The following is a 20,244-nucleotide window of genomic DNA, read 5'->3' on the forward strand; positions in this document are numbered from 1 at the left end:
GAGATGCTTTGCTGATTGAGATGAAAATAGCCCACAGATGCCATGTGGCCCTATGGTGCCAGCACTAGCGTGGGATGTGGATCATTCTATTATTATTTTCCGCTACAGAGGACAGCCCTGCATAACAGACATCGTGATCAGGAGCAGAAACAGGTACCATTGAGTCTATAGCTTGTGCAGGAAAAAAATACAAAATGTGGGGGCTGGACAGATGGCTCAGTGGTCAGGAGAACTGGCAGCTCTTCCAAAGGACTCAGATTCAGTTCCCAAAATTCAGTGTCTCACAGTCATCTCTAACTCCAGCTCTAGAGAATCCGATGGCGTCTTCTGACCTCTGCAAATACCAAGCATGCACATGGTGCACAGACACACATGTAGGCAAATCATTCATACAAATAAAGCATTAAAACGATATTTTTAAATACAAATTTTTAACTAAAGATAGGTGTAACATAGCTATTTATGTAAGATGGGGAAATTATCAGAGGAAACCCCTGGATCCTAGGTGTTAAGGAACTGTTTCTTCCTAATTGAAATATCCTCTCTGGGAAGGAGGAGAAAGGATCCTAAGACTCATTAAGCTAAGAAAACTTTTAAGACTCAGAGAGCTACAAGTTTTTCAAGATGTCTCCCTAAGGTTATGAGAGCAGTAAACACTGTCTTGGGAGAAAATTCTATTTGACCAACTGAGCCACCCGGAAGTCGCACCGGAAGCTTCAGGGATGCAGCTGACGTAAGTTGTCATCCGCACTGGGGCCGGGCTTTCTGGTGATGTAGCTGCCTCCGAGGCACCCATTCTCCTCCAAGTTATCCTTTACCCATGCTCCTGGAAGTAGTCCCTGTGAACAGACTGGTTCATTAAGTTAGACTTGAATAGATCTGTTTCCTGTGCCCCCCACAGGGGAGAGGGTGAATAAATGTTTGCTCATCCCTCCCCCAGGAAAAGCCATACAACACCTGTTCTTCAGAAACCTCTTACCTATAAATGGGCTTGGGGCAACGCTTACAACCTGTTTCCTGGCTTGCCCTCCCCACCAACGACACAGTGGCTTCCCGAATCTCTGGCTACCCTGCTCAAACTCTGAACTCCACCTACTACCAGGCTCCTCCTGAAGACAGACAGGCTCGCTTCTTGGCCCTGAGTACCACACCTACTCTGGGTAGTCAGTACCCAGCCACCATGCAGTCTGCTTTGTCTACGGACAGATTCAGCAATCACCTGTTGAGCAATAGGTGCAAAGCACCACACTGCGATGGGGATGAACTTTCTAGTAAATGAGGATAATATCTACATATTTTGAGGAAGTGAGTTCTCATTCCTCCATTTATTTTCACGTTGTTTACTGTTAGAATTACCTATGCGCCAGGACTTGAAGGACACAACAACGAAACCAAACGAAACCAAACGAAATGAAACTGATACTTCTCTATCACACGTGAGGACCTGGGGCTCTCAAACCTGCTAAGATTCTGCCAATAGCAGAGCCAGGGTAAGAGAGGTGAGGGGTTTAACCATCTGGCTTAACCACCTAGCAAGAGCCTTCTCTTTATGATGCAGACACATACACGCAGACATGCTCACACAGATAATAGGATGCTTATGAGCTGCCATTCGCAGAGCATTTCTTTAGAAAGTATATCATCCATCTTCTAATAACCCTGTGAAGGCCAGTGGAGAAGGGAAAGAAACAAGCCAGGTCCTCACGCTGTCAGCGGTAAGCCTGGAGGAAACCCTTTCTGGCAGAATCGGGAGGGTTCTGATTAAATCATTTCTAAGGCGTTTTCATGGCTCTGGTGTCCTTTGATCATTCCTCTGCCAACTCCAACCATATATCCCTTCCCACGGGCCCCGTTGTCATGTGAGTAGAATCAGAGGAGGCAACTGAGTAGGAAGAAAAGGCGGGGAGAGATTGATGGCAGGGTTTGAATCTGTCCAGAGGCAGGAGCAAATGTGCAGCCACAAAGAAACTTAAAGCATTTTTGGCCAAAAGCCCTGAAGCTGAGGAGTTCACTAGACGCAAGGATTTGTGTCAACTCAGCCAGCTGCCAGTGAGCAAGCTTCCTGAGCTCTGTCCATGCTAACTGGGGTCTGTGTCCCCACCTCCCCCAGTTCTTAGTTCTCCCTCCAGCCTTTCCTTTCTCTTTCCAGGACTGAAGACATACTGTACATGGTACTAAGCATCCCCATGAGTACCAGATTCTAGACGTTGCTCCTCAAGAGACTAAGGGATGCTGAGCAGAGAGAACCTACAGGCAAAGACCAGGCTGCCCCGACAACTCAACAGACTCAGAAGCGCTGTATTTTAAAGCATAGGGGAAAGCGATTCCTAAAATATTCGGTAATTCTCTTTAGGGAATTTGATTTTTTATTGTTGTGCAGTTAAGGCTACACCTTGTTTCTTTTTGAGGAAATAATTTCTGTTCAATCTCTATTTGTCAACCCTTCAGTTTTCTGATCTGGGCTAATAATGAACTCCGAGAAACGTGCAGACCCCTAAAATTAAAAGCAGATTGTCAAAGGGAATTGTGGTCCCACAGAAGCATGTGCAATGCCAGCCCTTGGCCCCAGTGTTCTTGAGTTAAAAGCAAAGAGCTTTGAAAGCCTGGGCTGAGTGCTGTGGATAAGTGGCAGGTGTGTGAGCATCCAGAGAAAGGTCTCCTTCAGCGATCAGAAGCAACCACCTCAATTAAAAGCTGTACTCTTACAAACATGAGCTTGTACCACTGTGGGGGTCAAAGGAGGCGGTACTTGTTTAAATTAATTAGATTGGGGAAAGGAATATGAGTAAATTAATTAGTTGCAAATTGCCTATGCACGAAACCCCCAAACAAAAATAGTCTGTGGCTGATTCAGACTCTGTCCGTGATTGGAAGCAATGTGGCTCCGTCCATTCCGCACAGTTACATCATAGGCTCATCTTTAATTCACCTTGGGGGTTGGGGGGTGGGGGTGGGGGTGGTGGTGGGGGAATTGGTGATCTATGATTCTGAGTATCTCTATGCCCTGGAGTTTGCAACATTCCCCTAGCAGGTTCCCAGGGGCCTCATCTAGCATTTACTGGCACAGAACACTCCTGAAATAATGTATCACCTAATACTGGAATGTTCCAATACTCTTTCTTATTTCCAACAACCTACCTAACGGAATGAAATTTCTTACACCTTCTTTCCTTGGCCCTTCACATTCCTAAATCCAAAATTCTTCCCCACATCCCACCTTGGACTTTTCTTCAGTTGATCTGATCTGCTTACTGTTAACTAACACGTGCGTCAGCACAGCCGCCTCCCTTCCTGGATCATCCAGGCATTTGGCCCACCTGGGTCCAATCATCTCCTTTCCCTGGGGCTCTTCAGAACCATCTAGTTTCCCAGTTCTCCTCTCTGCAACTTCCTACTCACAGTCTACTGTTTTATCTCCCAACTTTCTGTATCTTGCTCTAATTTCATTTGGTCCCCTCTCTCTCAACTATGAATTTTTGAGGACACAACATTGTGTGCGGTCATGTTGAGATGCCTACTGTGTGAACACAGTGCTTTCTTTGAATATGGTAAGAGTTCTATTTAAAAGGCAGCACAGGCCTTGCCTCATCCTCCTGGATCAACATTTTGTCCAGTGTCTACAGGCCTATGTCCTGGAGGTGTTCACTGTTATAAAGCTTCCATTTCTTCATCTGTAAGTGGAAATGGTTGTTGAGGCTATGTTTTTTTGTTTATTGGGTTTTTTGTTTTTTGGGTTTTTTTTTTTTTTTGCTGTTATTGTAATTCTAAGTGCTGGGCCCTCAAGATCTGGAGTCTGCATGTAGCTTCTGGGAACCTGCCCCCAGTTAATTCTGATTGGTAAATAAAGATGCCAGCAGCCAATAGCTGGGGAGAAGAGAGAGAGAGAGAGAGAGAGAGAGAGAGAGAGAGAGAGAGAGAGAGAGAGAGGGGATTTAGGCTTCCCAGGCTTGGACCACTAGGAGGAGAGAGGGAGAAACAAATCCAAGGATGTTCAGGAAGAGACTCCATGCCTTAGGAGGTGTGTAGGAGGGAGAACCAAAGCACTATGTAAAAGGGCCAAGAGGACGCAACCCAGAAGGCTGCTCAGTTGGGTCAAGAGCAGCCAAGATGGAACCTAGAAATTAGTAAGTAGTAACTCAGAGTTATCGGTAGAAAGTAGATTCTAACAGCATGGAGATTAGGCGTTTGCCCAGCAATTGTGCTGACTAAGGCATATTAAAAAAACGAAGGCTGTGTGTGTGTGTTTCATTCAGGAATATAAACCATTGAAGTGGGTAGTAACCCAAGCCAGGATTTATTTTCAAAAATAATACTACAATGGTTGCACTACCCATTTCAAAAAGGCACTGAAAAGGTGGAGGTGAGGCATATCCAGTGTTCAGGAAAGTCTGGCATGTGGTATTCAACGCTGGTGAGATGTTGTTATCGGCACCAGCTATTACTGGAATCTAAAATATGTGAGCTGTGCTGGGTAAATGCTTAACCAGTAAAGGCAACTTCCATGCAAACCTGGTGACGCGAGTTTGATCCTCAGAACACACATAAATGTGGAAGAAGAGAAAAGTTGTCTTCTGATCTCCACATGAGTATGTACACACACACACACACACACACACACACACACACACACACACACACACACACATGCTGGCATATAATAAAGCTTTTTAAAATAATAAAATAAGCTTAGTCAAACTGAGAAGAGGGTCAAGCCTTAAATAACGATGGTCCTTTAAAGTGAAAGCAGACACGACAGTGAGATAGCCCTTCCTAACAAATGTACAGAAGAATGTCAGCTATAACAAAACTGGATAAACAAGAACTGGAAGAAAGCTTCTTTACACAGTGTTGGCCAACCAGGCAAACTCTCACCTCTGAGTGGACAAGCGCTCCCCGACCAGAGATCTCTATGTCAAGGAACCTTCCCACTGAGTGTTTTCTATATCCCTTCTGTCTGCCCTTGACTCGCTCCTCAGTCTCCACACAATCCATACTGCCCAGTCACCTGCCTGGAACCACCATTCCAGATGGTAAAATAGGAAACAACACTGAGAAAGGGAAAGCCACCTTCTCACTCTGTGTTAGCCTCAGAGCCCAGAGCTGGTGCCTTGTGGCCTACAGTCAGCAACTTTCTATTCCCAGGGAATGCTCTCAGCTTTGGTTATGGCTGCAGAAGTAGTATGTGGCCACACCATTCTTAGCACTGTGATTAAGTTTCCCTGTGGAATCTGCCCATATTCTGACCCTGCAGGATTCCATTGAACAGTTTGACTCTAGCACTCAACGTTCAATATATTGTCAATGCCCCTTTCTCTGTACCAGGAAAGAGGCAGTATGAAGATAGACACTGTATTTGTTAAAAAAAATAGTAATTCAAGAGTAATTACCCTCCACAGGCAGACAGTGTTACTCCCAGAAGGTGCAAGTTATTAAATAAAGATCATAGTACAAGTCATGAGCTATCTCTCTATGAGTTATTGGTCAAAGAGGCCCCAGAAGTCTCCAAAGCAACATAGGCTATTGCATTGACCTTGGTTACCCACCATAACTGCACAGTAAGACCTTATTGCTAAAAGCATCACACACGTTAGCTAGAGGACACAGGGAAATCAATTTCAAACTAACCAGAACATGTCTTCCCTTCTGGCTAGTTTCCATAGTTCTGGAAGGTGCTAGGCAGGCTGCAGAAGAGAAAATATCCCATGGTCATATCCAGTGCTGGACCCTGCATGCCACAACAGTAACATGTCCAGTAAGATGTGCTTATGGTGCAATAAGGGCATGACCTACTCTACAGGAAGGAGTTTCATGACTACTGCTGTAATTTGGGTCAAAAGTCATGGCTGCCAAAGTAATAAATCTTATGATAGAATGTTCTATTGTTATTTTGTCAAACGATCAGCTTGTTGAATTGCCCTCTAAATGTTTGTGCCCAGGATGTTCTCAACTTTGGTTGGAGAGGCTTCTTCGTTGTGGTTGGAAGCAGTCAACGGAGAGATGTATAAGTGCTCAAAGTGCTGAGAAAGACAGAGAGACTTCTTAGGACATAGGACAATATTGACCACCCAACCACCAAGGCCCAGGAACATGACGGAAGAGGGAGTGGCATGGAGAAGAGTCCTGTGAAATGCTGGCTTCTGGAAGTGACATGGCTATCACAATCATGACCTCTCAGTAGCTGAGGTTACCTGCATAAGATCTACCCCAGATCAAGCCAACAAAAATCCCCACATGGTAGGTAGATGATCTCCAAGCCCACCCTATACTCAGGAGCTATTGGAAATAGATTTGCCAAAGACAGGAGGAATTTTTTTCTTAAGAATGTGGTCAGTGGTGGTTTCCCATGCTCCAGTGGCCCATATACCCATGCATATATGGGTAGCACTGACTAGAGGAGGCATATTGGGGAGGACATAAAGGGGGGAAATGGGAAGTAGACATGATCATCTTTCATTGTGTTCATGTATGAAACTCTCAAAAATAAAGACTAAAAACAGAAATTAGTAATGCAAATCCCTGCCTGGTACTATCCTATGTAGTAGAAGAGACTGATTAAATAAGATTATTTTTTCTGTCCACTATTATCCATTTTCAATCACTTAGTGTGGCCTGTTGTTGTTCTTGTTGTTGTTTTCTCTCTGAAATACAAATCAGTTCTCATCATTCCCCTCTTAAAGAACCACATGCACACACACACACACACACACACACACACACACACACACACACACACAGAGCTAGCTCGTCACTTTATTTTCCACCCCTCTGGTGTACATTTTAGAAGCATTGTCTTTCAGGGATGGGTATCTCAGTGGTAGAGCATTTTCCTCAAATGCATGAGGCTCTGGAGAGAAGAAAAAGGGATGGAAATGGGAAGGGAAGTTAAAGAGGGAAGAAAAGGGGAGGAGAGGGGGAGGGGAGGAGGGGAAAGCAGAAGAAAGGAGAGGAGGGAAGAAGGTTGGCTTATGCAGCTCTTAAAAGAGAACATTTTTAATTGCAATAAATGTTTGTTGTCATATGAAGATGTTGTCGAGGAGTCTGTGAGTGTGCACGGATAGGTTCTGGGCTAGAGAAAGTGAATGACCTGGGTTGATTCTTCTCACATTTCTCTGCCAAATTGTTCCATGTACTTCTTGAAAGGTGATCTCTCCTAAAGATAATATTCTTCCTCTCAGATGCTCACAAGCCAATAGGCAGTCTGCTAACAGGATACAACCCCTTGTAGAGCCCTGCAATGTTCTGTCTCATTTCCCCAAAATGTGTCTTCTTCGTTTATCTGATATCAGCTCCCCTCACTACCCTGACTCTTGGAAGTCCTCAAAGCCTCATACTCCAATCTCAGGCATCTACCCATTATCCCTCTCTGGATATGTGCTATGTGCCCAATTCTGATAGCATCGGCTCTATGTGTTGCTTTTCTGTGCTCATAAAAGATTCCTTATTCCCCGTACAAAATTTGTGGACTCAGACGAGCTTCAGAGTTCAGATCTTGCAAAGAAACAGACGTTTGAAGTTGGCCACCATAGTCAAACACAAAATGCTTGTGCAGTGAAACTGAAGAGTTCACGTTGAGTGGGATTCCTGAGATTATAATTAGCTTTATTAATTCAGGATAGGTTTCACCACAAGTGAGTGAGTGCGTGTGAGTGTCCCTGTCTGCTAGCCCTCTGCGATTATATAAGCGATATATAAGCCCATGCCTTATCTTATTTAACTCTACAACAGTGCTACATGAAGGAGATGCTCTTTTCTACACACTATAAATGGGGAAAGTAAGACTCAAGGAGGTTAAATGTGTTGCCAATGTGAAATCTAAAACCAAACAACAAAAACCCAAAACAAAGAAGAAAAAAAGAGGCTCCAGGTTTCTCATACTCTTGTTCAGTGGTAGTACCATTTCCATATTGGATGGACAATGTCCCAGGCACAGAATGGGATATACAAATGCTTGCCAACTATGAAAATCAAACAGGAGAGCATTTCAGTTTGTAACTGTAATTTTCAAGTTATACCCATCTTCTTCAAGAAGGCGTCACAGCACCTGAAGTAAGGAAGGCTTCTAAAAGGTAAGTGCCAGACTTCTGGTAACCAGGACACGAGTGCAACAGAAGCCATCAATAATGATACCAAGTGATAGGTCCCAGTCTAGTAGCACATAGGTTATGGTCAGATGATCTCTTGGGGTCTTACAGAATCTATGACCGACATTCAAACCTCAGATTTCATTTGAACTAAATAATTTCTCTAAATATTAAGAAAAATTAGACAGCCTCCCAGTATTCTCAGACTGTCCTAGAGCCCCCTATGGAACCCAAACATGACCTGGACATTTTTACATAGCTTGGGTGGCCCATATTTTCAGTGACAGTAACTCTCTTCTCTTCAGCTCCCAAGTGCTTGGATTGAATGTGTAAACCATCACACCTGACTTTTTAAAATATTTTTATTGTTTCTTGCTGTCGTTGTTGTTGTTGCTAATTTCTCATCGCTGTGACACAATAATCGGCAAGAACAACTCAAGGAGGAAGCTTTGTTCGGTCTCACAGCCTCATCCCGTGTGTAAGCGCACTAAATAGCATCCTCATGGGCAAGAAAGACGGTGCTGTCCATAATCACAAGTGCTTGCCACTTAGGCCCTCCCTTCTGGAAATGCCCACCCAGCACTTGAAGTGTTTCTCAGTCTGGTTGAGTTGATAGTGAAGATTACCCCTCTTCTCAAGGCACTTTATGTGAGAACACCTGGATGTCCCCACCATTCCTTCGTGGTGATAAAAGGATGCTGCTGGAAGGTTAGTGTTCTCTACCCTGACGCAGTAGACTAGAAGACTGATCTAATCTCTAGGAAGGCTGGGAAGGCAGGTATAATGGTGGAGGAGGACGGATGACTCTTTCCGTGGAAAGAGTGGTGTGTGGTGGGGTGGGTGGAGGACAGGCTGACTAGGAGCAAAGGACATTCCAAAAGCACAGGAAGAAAATTCATAGGCAAGAGAGTCTGCAACATTGGTAAAAAGAAGATAAACTCACTTCCTAACATGATTTATTGCTCAGGGGAAAAAATGGTAGAAGGGCCAGATAACTAAGGGGGGAAAATACAACTAAGTAGGCGTTTTAAGTATTTTTGAATAATTTCCAAGAGGACAGAAATATCCCTAAATTTCAACAAGCAGCAATAATAGAAGATCATACAGACAGCAAGTGAGAAAATGAAGCCAGAGAAGGAATAAAACCATATATACTAAACTGAGAAAAACCATTTCCTGGGGTTTTCTGGTTTCTAAGGTGATCCAATCCCAAATCTAAGTTTATGAAGTTGGTGACCTTCCTCAAGGTCAGTAAACGCCCCCCCCCTTCTAGGGAAAGCTTAACCAAGTTTACATTATAATTGTACAGTTGTGGTGAAAGACGAGAGTTCCCTTCTCTCCTACGCTGGGAAGCCAGGCATTTGTCAGTTGTCCTCTGAAATTGAACAGGAAGCATCTGCTCTTGGGATATTGTTTCAAAGACATGAGCCTACTCACTAGGGGCTCCATCTTGCTTACAGAACTCTCAGGGAGACTCTCACAGTCAGGTCTGGACAAATAACCATGCCAAGGCTTGTCTCGGCAATCGTGGGCATAAAAGGCCTTGAGCAGATCTGTTCTACAAGACTCATTTCTCTTGGAACCAGCCTGACTTCCTGTCAAGATCATCAGTGACTCTGAATTTGGAGTCCAAGCCAGTAGGCACAGCCATCAATGTCATAAAGTGAATAGCAGCAAGATTTTGATAGTCTTTTAACAGTTTCCAAAATGTCCAGATCAGCTCAGTTTTCTGGGCTTGGGAGAGAAAGCTCACTGGGCTCCTGGTGTCCTGAGGGAGGAGGTACTTGCCAAGTTTCCTCTCTGGGAGCCAGAAATGTAAAGCAGATAAGGTAAATTGCATTGTTGTTTTGGTCTGGGTCTAAGAGGCAAACATCCAATTTGAGATCAAATAAATGGATTCTGGGCCTGAATAAGCTGATTAAACAGGGCTCGCTCTCTGGGGCAGCCAGAAAATTAGAAAGAAGAACCAGAGAAATTCTGCCTGTACATCCCGAGTTAAAACCAAAACACCTTACGTGGAGGAGAACTAGCTATGCCAGACTCTGTGCCTTGCACTTAGAAAGGGGCAGCTACAGGCTTGGGGAATACACAACTCTGACTTAAATCAAGATAAACAAAACTTAAATTTACAGCACCCGTGGTTCCGAAATCCCAGAAGCTGGTGTTTGTTGAGGGCTTACTGTGTGCTTAGCACTGATTCGAGTAATTAATAATTACTGTGCACACTGTGCTTCCTAACTCCTTGCAAAAAACAAATATCCCCAAATATGAGGGAAATACTATTATAATTTCTTTCTTACAGATAAGAAAATTGAAGAATAGATGGATAGATGAGGTATTAGCTGGTGCCAAGACTCAAACCCAAACTGTCTGGAAAGTAAATAGGTTTTATTTTCAGTATACGTTGCAATATTTATTGGAAAGTACACTGCTTCAAGATGTTGATTCTCTGATGTGGCATCCGCTATACTCCCCTCCCAGTAGGTGCTCTTGACTTTTCCTACACAAAACTTCAAGTTGTTAAAGAACTAGCAACTAAGAAAAGGGGTTCTCTTTCAGACCTCGAAGATGAACTAGGATGTTTCTGAGCCATGAAGGCAATTCTTTGCTGGGGATTAATGAATACCTGACACAAGTCTTTCTGTAGCCAATGAGACCTGGGAGGAACTTGCTCCATCATAACTGTCTTAGTTAGGGCTTTACCGCTGAGAACAGACACCATGGCAGAAGTGACTCATAAGGACAACATTTAATTGGGGCTGGCTTACAGGTTCAGAGGTTCAGTCCATTGTCATCAAGGCAGGAGCCTGGCAGCATCCAGGCAGGCATGGTGCAGGAGGGGCTAAGAGTTCTACATCTTCATCTGAAGGCTGCTAGTGGAAGACTGGCTTCCGGGCAGTTGGATGAGGGTCTTAAAGCCCACGCCCACAGTGACACACCTACTCCAACAAGGACACACCTCCAAATAGTGCCACACCCTGAGCCAAGCATATTCAAACCAGGACAATAACTAAAGACACATTGAAATTGTTAATCCCATTTTTTCTTTTCTTTCTTTTTCTTTCCCCCAATTGGGATATCAGCATGTAAATACAGCACAATGCGTATGAACTGTAAAGCTTAGAATTGAGTACTTTGGCCATCTCAGCCTATGTGTAGCTATGTGCACTGGTTAGTACTAACAGTCAACCTGACAAGAACTAGAACCACTTAAGATAAACCTCTGGGCATATCTGGAAAGGAATTTCTAGATTATGTTCCTTGAGGTGGGAAGACCCACCTAGGTTTGGGTGACATCATTCCATGTACTGGTCTTAGACTGAATGAAAAGGACGGAGCAGGCTGAGCGCCTGTATTTGCAGCTCTCCACCACCGTCATGCTCCTGCCGTGCGTCCATGATGATTGTTCCCTGCAACTGCACTGCACACTGAAATAAATCCTTTCAGTAAGTTGCTTTTATTAGATGTTTTGTTACGATATAGTAACTAAGTTTATAAGATAGTTGGGTATTACAGGAAAGACATTTTTAAAAGTCTGGATCTCTAATAACAGACAAAAACTACTATACCACCTAATCCCATAATCCCTAGTCTTCACATTTCTTGCTACAGAAGCAGTGGTTCTCAAATTGTGGGTCCACTTTGGCAAACTCTTATCTCCAAAACCTGATTATGTTATAATTCGTAAGCAGTAGCAAAATTACAGTTATGAAGTAGCCACAAAAATAATTTTAGGGTTGGGGGGTCACAGTGTTAGGAAGGTTGAAAACCAGTGGCATTGAGGAGAATTGCATGTCTGTTACTTCATTTTGGGGCAGTGTGACATTTTGTATCCTACTGCATTCTAACCTAGATCATTTGTCTACACGTGACAGATGTCTGCTCACTGTTCACCTTCCTAAAGTCCAATTAACTTGTGGGTATTTGTTCAAATAAAACCAATTAATCACGAGAGGAAAGGACATATATTTAAGCAGGAATTGGTCAATATGTTCTGGAAAAGGGAAAAGGATGTTTAAGGCTGGTGGTGTCCTGTTATTTTCCAACTCCTTCTCCCAAATGCTGCAGTTGTCTTTAAGCTATGAGTCAGCAGTAAGTAAAATAAAATGCACCTCCCAGGTACCTCATTAGGAAATTCAGCAAATTGAGCCAGATGATGCTTACATAAACTTCAACGCTAACATCTTAGGCTTGATCTACTGCAAAGTCTATGTTGTAATAATTCTTAGCAAACCCTATTAAATAATGAATACTTAGTAAAGCAGTAAGAATTTATCAGCAGCTCTAAGTCCTTCCCTTCTGCAGACCTCAGTCCCTCATCAGTAAAACTAAATCAGAAAATTAAATCAATCCCTTTTCAAGACCTTCTCCAGCTTGGACACTCTTGAATCTGACTGGATTCTTAAACACATGGCTCTGATCTTAGTCTTGTTCTCTGCAAATTATAGGACCTGACAATTTTCAAGTTATGTACAAGTTTGTGTGCAGTAATAGACTTGTGTGTTTGTTATTTGTTTGTTTGTTTGTTTGTGAGACAGTGTTGCCTGTATCCAAGGTTAAACTCCAACTTGCTGTGTTGCTAAGGATGGACAGAGCCTTCTGATCCTCCTGCCTCTGCCTCCTGACTTCTGGGATTACAGATGTGAACCCAATGCTCAGACTCTCACAAAATCTTTGGTGCTGAGTCACCGTGTGCTTCATACACCTTCTGTGTTCCCAAATGCCTAGGCCAGTGTGGTACATAGAAGGTTCAGTAATTATAGCAAAGCACACAACGGCCATCTGTTTGGCAGCATCTCCCTTTACAGAGATACTTTATACCCAGGGTTCCCTAATTCCTCACAAAGTGTTGCAGGGGCATAAATGTTATATTTGTAATCAGAATAAAACTAGGCTTCCTTTTAGGCTGGTCTTCACACAGTGCCGCATCAAAACTAAATAGAAATGAGGCTGAGGAGAAGATGCACTGGGTTAAAGGGCTTACGCAAGCTTGAGGGCCTGAGTTCACATCCCCAGCACTCACATAAAAAGCCAGGCCTAATGGCTCACACTTGGAATTTCAGCACTGGGACGCAGAGACAGGAAGACCCAGGGGAGTCAGTGGCCAGCCAGTCTAGACAACCAGCACAATCTCAGTTCTTTCACCTCTCTCTCTTCCTGATGTCTTTCTGTAGTTCCATTCCTCAGAGACTCTTGATTTCCTCCTATCCCAGATTCCTAACAGAATCCCTGCCAAGTCTCCATCCTACTTTACCCCAGTCTTTTCTTCCCCTTAAGGGTGTCTTGTGTAACATAATTAGTTGAAAAGTTCAACCTCTTCAAGAGGTTGGGCTCCAGTGCCCACCAACCACCCTAGCTATACTCTACAGGTATTCACTGAGCCAAGATTGGAACATAGTCCTCAGGTCCAAAGCCAGCACTTTCCCATAACACTGAATGCTCTGTTTACACAAAGCTATTCTCTTTGCATATTAACATCTGTTAACCACAGCTGCCTCACAAGAGTTTCTCAAAATCACAGATAATCCAATGCCCACTCCAGTCTCTCTGAATTGGAGAGCCACAGGATAAGACCCAATAGTCGACATTTTTAACAAACTTCAAATGTAACTCTGAGGCAGAGTCAGGTTTTGAGGCTCCCCTTTGTATCACAAAGACCTTAGAGCTGAGGTGTAGAGCAATCATGCTCACACAAGCCATCCATTCTTCTGTTGAGCATTTAGTCTTCCTGACAACACCTCGATCTATGCACACAGGCATGGGACTTCAATAGGAAAATACTAATGGCAGTACCCACCTAAGAAAGCAATACCCAGAGAAATAGAGAGAGACCACAGATTCCAGTAGGCCTGGCATGGAGGGCCTGCGTCTCATCTTCTTTCTAAGAACACTCGGTGCTGGAGCTTCTGAAACAGTCTCTCTGTGACCCTCTCTTTTCCCTTAGAAGCTAGTGATGGGAGGGGATCTCACGGCAATAAAGAGATATAGTGAAACTGGGGGTGAAGGCAGAAAAGTTGTGTTCCATAAAACCTCTAGGAAGTGATCCTAAGTAAGAAACATAAAAAAAAAAGGGCAGGATTTTAATCAGAACGCCTTTATAGTGACATCTGTTACAGAAATCAGATGCCCCAAGGGCACTTTCAATAAGAGGAGGAAAAGGATTTGAGGACACAGTGACTCCACTGTGACCACAATCTCTAACAGAACAAAGTAAGAAAGAAAAGACTCTCTATTTTGGCTCACGGTTTAAGTGGGTTTCAGCTCACTGGGTGTGGAAGACAGAGAAGAGCAGCTCAGTGATGGGAACCGGGAACTGGACTGTGGGGCAGGTCGTTCACGTTAACGTACATCTGGACGCAGAGAGAGAAAGAGCAGGAACCAGCAGGAACCTTCAAAGGGTCTGCTTTGCTGACCTACTCCTATCAACTGCGGCCCACTCCTAAAAGTCTCACAGCCTTCCAAAACAGTACCAGTTGCTGGGGAAGAGTGTCTAAAACATGATTCTGGAGGCACACATGGGATAAAACTAAAGCCAGAACAACAGGCAGGAGAAACTCCCAGTGTCAGCAGCTAGGTGTCCAGTCCTTTGTCCTTCATGCCAGGATCCTAATTAGGGTAAGAATAAAACCAGCTGAAATACTACATTTCCACCTGGTGGGTGGTGTGATGCCACACACCTTTAATTTTAGCACTCAGGAAACAGGAAGGTGGAACTCTGAGTTCAAGGCCAATGTTGTCTTTTCCAAGACAGCCAGGGCTACACAGAAAGATATTGCCTTGCCTCAACCAACAAACAAAAAGCCTGCACTTCCCAGCCTGACTTGCTGCTAAGTACAGCGAGGTCTGTGAGGAGATGTTGGCCAAAGAAGATATTAATGGAAGTGTTAAATGAGGTTCCAGCCAGGTATGTTGATGCATACCTGTAATCCCAGTGTTCGAAAGACTAAGGCAAGAGGGTCTGTAGTTCAAGGCCAGATAGGAGATACCTAGTGTCTTAGTTTTTTCTGCTCTGAACAGACACCATGACTCTTATAAGGACAACATTTAATTGGGGCTGGCTTACAGGTTTTGAGGTTCAGTCCATTATCATCAAGATGGGAGCATGGTAGCATCCAGGCAGGCATGGTGCAGGAAGAGCTGAGAGTTCTACATCTTCATCTGAAAGCCTCTAGGAGAAGACAGGCTTCCAGGAAACTAGGCTGAGGTTTTTTTCTTTTTTTTTTTTTCTTTTTTTTTTTATTAACTTGAGTATTTCTTATATACATTTCGAGTGTTATTCCCTTTCCCAGTATCCGGGCAAACATCCCCCTCCCCCCTCCCCTTCCTTATGGGTGTTCCCCCCCCAACCCTCCCCCCATTGCCGCCCTCCCCCCATAGTCTAGTTCACTGGGGGTTCAGTCTTAGCAGGACCCAGGGCTTCCCCTTCCACTGGTGCTCTTACTAGGATATTCATTGCTACCTATGAGGTCAGAGTCCAGGGTCAGTCCATGTATAGTCTTTAGGTAGTGGCTTAGTCCCTGGAAGCTCTGGTTGCTTGACATTGTTGTACATATGGGGTCTCGAGCCCCTTCAAGCTCTTCCAGTCCTTTCTCTGATTCCTTCAACGGGGGTCCTATTCTCAGTTCAGTGGTTTGCTGCTGGCATTCGCCTCTGTATTTGCTGTATTCTGGCTGTGTCTCTCAGGAGCGATCTACATCCGGCTCCTGTCGGTCTGCACTTCTTTGCTTCATCCATCTTGTCTAATTGGGTGGCTGTATATGTATGGGCCACATGTGGGGCAGGCTCTGAATGGGTGTTCCTTCAGTCTCTGTTTTAATCTTTGCCTCTCTCTTCCCTGCCAAGGGTATTCTTGTTCCCCTTTTAAAGAAGGAGTGAAGCATTCACATTTTGATCATCCGTCTTGAGTTTCATTTGTTCTAGGCATCTAGGGTAATTCAAGCATTTGGGCTAATAGCCACTTATCAATGAGTGCATACCATGTATGTCTTTCTGTGATTGGGTTAGCTCACTCAGGATGATGTTTTCCAGTTCCAACCATTTGCCTACGAATTTCATAAAGTTGTTGTTTTTGATAGCTGAGTAATATTCCATTGTGTAGATGTACCACATTTTCTGTATCCATTCCTCTGTTGAAGGGCATCTGGGTTATTTCCAGCTTCTGGCTATTATAAATAAGGCTGCAATGAACATAGTGGAGCACGTGTCTTTTTTATATGTTGGGGCATCTTTTCGGTATATGCCCAAGAGAGGTATAGCTGGATCCTCAGGCAGTTCAATGTCCAATTTTCTGAGGAACCTCCAGACTGATTTCCAGAATGGTTGTACCAGTTTGCAATCCCACCAACAATGGAGGAGTGCTCCTCTTTCTCCACATCCTCGCCAGCATCTGTTGTCCCCTGAGTTTTTGATCTTAGCCATTCTCACTGGTGTGAGGTGAAATCTCAGGGTTGTTTTGATTTGCATTTCCCTTATGACTAAAGATGTTGAACATTTCTTTAGGTGTTTCTCAGCCATTCTGCATTCCTCAGCTGTGAATTCTTTGTTTAGCTCTGAACCCCATTTTTTAATAGGGTTATTTGTTTCCCTGCGGTCTAACTTCTTGAGTTCTTTGTATATTTTGGATATAAGGCCTCTATCTGTTGTAGGATTGGTAAAGATCTTTTCCCAATCTGTTGGTTGCCGTTTTGTCCTAACCACAGTGTCCTTTGCCTTACAGAAGTTTTGCAGTTTTATGAGATCCCATTTGTCGATTCTTGATCTTAGAGCGTAAGCCATTGGTGTTTTGTTTAGGAAATGTTTTCTAGTGCCATGTGTTCCAGATGCTTCCCTAGTTTTTCTTCTATTAGTTTGAGTGTGTCTGGTTTGATGTGGAGGTCCTTGATCCACTTGGACTTAAGCTTTGTACAGGGTGATAAGCATGGATCGATCTGCATTCTTCTACATGTTGACCTCCAGTTGAACCAGCACCATTTGCTGAAAATGCTATCTTTTTTCCATTGGATGGTTTTGGCTCCTTTGTCAAAAATCAAGTGACCATAGGTGTGTGGGTTCATTTCTGGGTCTTCAATTCTATTCCATTGGTCTATCTGTCTGTCTCTGTACCAATACCATGCAGTTTTTATCACTATTGCTCTGTAATACTGCTTGAGTTCAGGGATAGTGATTCCCCCTGAAGTCCTTGTATTGTTGAGGATAGTTTTAGCTATCCTGGGTTTTTTGTTATTCCAGATGAATTTGCAAATTGTTCTGTCTAACTCTTTGAAGAATTGGATTGGTATTTTGATGGGGATTGCATTGAATCTGTAGATTGCTTTTGGTAAAATGGCCATTTTTACTATATTAATCCTGCCAATCCGTGAGCATGGGAGATCTTTCCATCTTCTGAGGTCTTCTTCAATTTCCTTCTTCAGTGTCTTGAAGTTCTTATTGTACAGATCTTTTACTTGCTTTGTTAAAGTCACACCGAGGTACTTTATATTATTTGGGTCTATTATGAAGGGTGTCGTTTCCCTAATTTCTTTCTCGGCTTGTTTCTCTTTTGTATAGAGGAAGGCAACTGATTTATTTGAGTTAATTTTATACCCAGCCACTTTGCTGAAGTTGTTTATCAGCTTTAGTAGTTCTCTGGTGGAACTTTTGGGATCACTTAAATATACTATCATATCATCTGCAAATAGTGATATTTTGACTTCTTCTTTTCCGATCTGTATCCCCTTGACCTCCTTTTGTTGTCTGATTTCTCTGGCTAGAACTTCAAGAACTATACTGAATAAGTAGGGAGAGAGTGGGCAGCCTTGTCTAGTCCCTGATTTTAGTGGGATTGCTTCAAGTTTCTCTCCATTTAGTTTAATGTTAGCAACTGGTTTGCTGTATATGGCTTTTACTATGTTCAGGTATGGGCCTTGAATTCCTATTCTTTCCAGGACTTTTATCATGAAGGGGTGTTGAATTTTGTCAAATGCTTTCTCAGCGTCTAATGAAATGATCATGTGGTTTTGTTCTTTCAGTTTGTTTATATAATGGATCACGTTGATGGTTTTCCGTATATTAAACCATCCCTGCATGCCTGGGATGAAGCCTACTTGGTCATGGTGGATGATTGTTTTGATGTGCTCTTGGATTCGGTTTGCCAGAATTTTGTTGAGTATTTTTGCGTCGATATTCATAAGGGAAATTGGTCTGAAATTCTCTTTCTTTGTTGTGTCTTTGTGTGGTTTAGGTATAAGAGTAATTGTGGCTTCGTAGAAGGTATTCGGTAGTGATCCATCTGTTTCAATTTTGTGGAATAGTTTGGATAATATTGGTATGAGGTCTTCTATGAAGGTTTGATAGAATTCCTCACTAAACCTGTCTGGACCTGGGCTCTTTTTGGTTGGGAGACCTTTAATGACTGCTTCTATTTCCTTAGGAGTTATGGGATTGTTTAACTGGTTTATCTGTTCCTGATTTAACTTCGGTACCTGGTATCTGTCTAGGAAATTGTCCATTTCCTGAAGATTTTCCAGTTTTGTTGAATATAGGTTTTTATAGTAAGATCTGATGATTTTTTGAATTTCCTCTGAATCTGTTGTTATGTCTCCCTTTTCATTTCTGATTTTGTTAATTTGGACACACTCTCTGTGTCCTCTCGTTAGTCTGGCTAAGGGTTTATCTATCTTGTTGATTTTCTCAAAGAACCAACTTTTGGTTCTGTTGATTCTTTCTATGGTCCTTTTTGTTTCTACTTGGTTGATTTCAGCTCTGAGTTTGATTATTTCCTGCCTTCTACTCCTCCTGGGTGTATTTGCTTCTTTTTGTTCTAGAGCTTTTAGGTATGCTGTCAAGCTGCTGACATATGCTCTTTCCTGTTTCTTTCTGCAGGCACTCAGCGCTATGAGTTTTCCTCTTAGCACAGCTTTCATTGTGTCCCATAAGTTTGGGTATGTTGTACCTTCATTTTCATTAAATTCTAAAAAGTTTTTAATTTCTTTCTTTATTTCTTCCTTGACCAGGTTATCATTGAGTAGAGCATTGTTCAATTTCTAAGTATATGTGGGCATTCTTCCTTGATTGTTATTGAAGACCAGTTTTAGGCCGTGGTGGTCCGATTAGGCTGAGGTTTTTAAACTCCACACCCACAGTGGCACACCTACTCCACCAAGGCCACACCTTCTAATAGTGCTCTCCCTGAACCAAGCATATACAAACCATCACACCTAGCAAGACTTTGTCTCCAAAAAAAGGCAAGTAGAATTCCTAGAAAGAGTCTTTAAAACATAAGTTGTGGGTCTTCTGCCTCCATTTTCTCCCTTTCTGCTGCCTACTATATGCTTTGGGGGCCATTTTGAATAATTATATTACCTTGAACGTAGAGTCTATGTTCTAGAAGAGGTCAGGCAGACAAACTAGAGTCTGACCCTAAAACCACGACTCTGCATTGCCAGTTCTGTGCTGTCTAACCCTGGACTTCTTTGAAGTAAGAGAGTAAACCCTGTATGTTAGATACTGTTCAGGGTTTTCTATAATATGCAATATCTATGTTTGAGTCCCAAAATATGCAGAATCTGCCTGCAGTTAAAGTTCCCAGAAAAAAATTCCACTGGGAACCTCTACAAATTACATTTTAGAAAGAATGACTTGTGGAAAACTAGGAAATGAACGTACAACTATGATCCGTGTCGTGGTTTATAAAATCATGGATCTAGGTTCTAGAAGAGCGTGCCTCTCCTACAGAACAATCTTTTTTTTAAAGATTTACTTATTTATGATATACAAGTACACTGTAGCTGTCTTCAGACACACCAGAAGAGGGCATCAGATCTCATTACAGATGGTTGTGAGCCACCACGTGGTTGCTGAGATTTGAACTCAGGACCTCTGGAAGAGCAGTCAGTGCTCTTAAACTCTCCAGTCCCCTCTAGAACAATCTTACCAGAGCAAGACCAAGAGACTAAAGGGGTCAATAAAAGGGATTTTAAATTATTGCTTAGTGAAGACAGTTTAAGTGTAGCTTCCCCTGAGAATGTCTCAGTTGTCTCTTTGATGAGCACTTGAGGCAGAAAAGGCCCTGGAAGCGACTGATTTCGGAACAGAAACTCACTCTTCTACCTAGACCCAAGACCTTGAGTAAATTCTCTGATTTCTCTGGTCCTTGGGATGCTTTGCACAGTGCAGTGTGGGTTTA

The 20,244-nt window shown here is 43.0% G+C and overlaps 1 long non-coding RNA gene across 1 annotated transcript; it reads left to right on the forward strand.

Annotated features, from left to right (window-relative positions):
- Positions 1-734: 734 nt before the first annotated feature.
- On the forward strand, positions 735-6,614 carry LOC108352566 (uncharacterized). Its single transcript, XR_005492369.2, has 3 exons — positions 735-1,490; positions 2,150-2,339; positions 5,937-6,614. It is a non-coding gene; the product is annotated as an uncharacterized LOC108352566 (long non-coding RNA).
- The last annotated feature ends 13,630 nt before the right edge of the window (positions 6,615-20,244 follow it).

This window comes from Rattus norvegicus, chromosome 13 (assembly GCF_036323735.1).
Source record: "Rattus norvegicus strain BN/NHsdMcwi chromosome 13, GRCr8, whole genome shotgun sequence".
Classification (NCBI taxonomy): Eukaryota; Metazoa; Chordata; class Mammalia; order Rodentia; family Muridae; genus Rattus; species Rattus norvegicus.